Below are 2,171 nucleotides of genomic sequence, written 5' to 3'. Positions count from 1 at the left end.
GAATTTAGTGATTCATCACTTACATGTAACACCCAGTGCTCATCCCAACAAGGGCCCTCCTTAATCCCCATCACCTATTTAACCCATCTGCCTGCTCACTTCCCCTGCAGCAACCCTCAATTTGTTCTCTACAGTTAAGAATCTATTTCCTGGTTTGCCTCTCTCTTTTTTACCCCCCATGATTATCTGTCTTGTTTCTTAAATTCTACATATGAGTGAAATTATATGGTATTCAAAGGGATACATGCACCCCAATGTTTATAGCAGCATTATCAACAATAGCTAAATTATGGAAAGAGCCCAAATGTCCATCAACAGATGAATGGATAAAGACGATGTGGGATTCCGGAAGAAACAAGAGTGCGGCGTGAACATGGGGAAGCAAAAGAAACCAAGAAAGTATGCAACCATGAAGCGAATGCTTAGTCTCCGAGATCAGAGGCTGAAAAAGAAGGATAGATTGAAACCTAAAAAGAAAGAAAAGAAAGATCCAAGTGCACGCAAGGGAAGAGAAGTCCCCCAACATCCTTCCTGCTTATTCTTCCAATATAACACACAGCTGGGCCCACCTTACCACATCCTGGTTGATACCAACTTTATCAACTTTTCCATTAAAGCCAAACTTGACTTAGTACAATCAATGATGGACTGTCTGTATTCCAAGTGTATCCCTTGTATAACTGACTGTGTAATGGCTGAAATTGAGAAATTGGGGCAAAAGTGTCGAGTGGCTCTAAGGACTGCCAAGGATCCAAGATCTGAACTATTGCCATGCACACACAAAGGAACCTATGCAGATGACTGCCTAGTAAAGAGAGTAACTCAGCATAAGTGTTACATTGTGGCCACAGTTGACCGGGACCTTAAACGAAGGATCAGAATCCAGAAGATCCCTGGAGTTCCCATCATATACATTTCTAACTATAGGTACAACATTGAGCAGATGCCAGATGATTATGGAACCCCTCGGTTCTAATTCTAACACTCTAAAGATAGAGTTCCTCTGCCTTCCTTTACCAACTTTTTCTGTTGCCAGTTCATGTAGCAATATGCTATAACATTAATTATTCTCCTTCTTACCCATTTGCTCTGTTATAAGCTGAGTATGGTTAAATACACTCACTTTTGATGTTGTTTTGAAATTGATATTTTGTATCATTTGAATTTTGTTGCATCGTTTTATAAATCAGATGATTGCACACATAAAAAAATAAAGATGATGTGGTACATATACACAATGGAATATTACTCAGTCATCAAAAAGAATGAAATCTTGCCATTTGCAACGACGTGGATGAAGCTAGAGAGTATTATGCTAAGTGAAATAAGTCAGTCAGAGATAAGCTATCTCTTGAGAGGAAATTATGGGTGATTTTTATTTCTTCTTGGGACAGCTCCTTACTTTTAAAAATAAGTGTGCCTTGTGTTAATGTCTGAATAGCATACAATGAATATTTTAAAAATATGTTCATATATATATATATATATATAAATTAATCTAGAAATCAAGAAATCAAGAAATCTCTACTCCCCCTCAAAAGTATTCTTATTTCTGAACACCAGCTGATTTTTATTTCACAAAATATCATTTCTGTTCACCAATTATCATATCCCATTACTTCACACTATCATGCTCATTCTGGATAAGCATATCTCTCGATACTCTTATTATTGCCTTCTCAAGTACTTTGTGAATCCTTGAAATCTTAAATATATACATTACTAACATCTTACTAAAAATACTACTTTTTGAATGTTTATTTTTGAGGGCGAGAGAGAGAGTGAATGGGGGAGGACAGAGAGAGAGGGAGACACAGAATCTGAAGCAGGCTCCAGGCTCTGAGCTGTCAGCACAGATCCCGATATGGGGCTCAAACCCATGAACCGTGAGATCATGACCTGAGCTGAAGTCGGATACTTAACTGATTGAGCCACCAAGGTGCCCCTAAAAATATTACTTCTTATAGTCAACAAATGAGCAGCAGACTTTCTTGTAAAAAAACGTCTTTTAAAGTGATAAAAAGCAGTTACTTTAATCACATGCCATAGTAAAAATCAATAAAAAGATGTGCACGCCTGGCAAACTGCCTTTTTAAAAAAAATCTTGTAAGTTTCTTTGTTTATTTATTTATTTATTTTTGAGAGAGTAAATGAGGGAGGGTCAGAGAGAG

The 2,171-nt window shown here is 37.3% G+C and overlaps 1 pseudogene; it reads left to right on the top strand.

Annotated features, from left to right (window-relative positions):
- Positions 1-347: 347 nt before the first annotated feature.
- On the top strand, positions 348-1,054 carry LOC145713955 (rRNA-processing protein FCF1 homolog pseudogene; annotated as a pseudogene).
- Positions 1,055-2,171: the final 1,117 nt, after the last annotated feature.

This window comes from Panthera onca, chromosome X (assembly GCF_046562875.1).
Source record: "Panthera onca isolate mPanOnc1 chromosome X, mPanOnc1 haplotype 2, whole genome shotgun sequence".
Lineage (NCBI taxonomy): Eukaryota > Metazoa > Chordata > Mammalia > Carnivora > Felidae > Panthera > Panthera onca.
The sequence above is the reverse complement of the archived record's forward strand: the minus strand, read 5'-3'. Positions and strand labels throughout refer to the sequence as shown.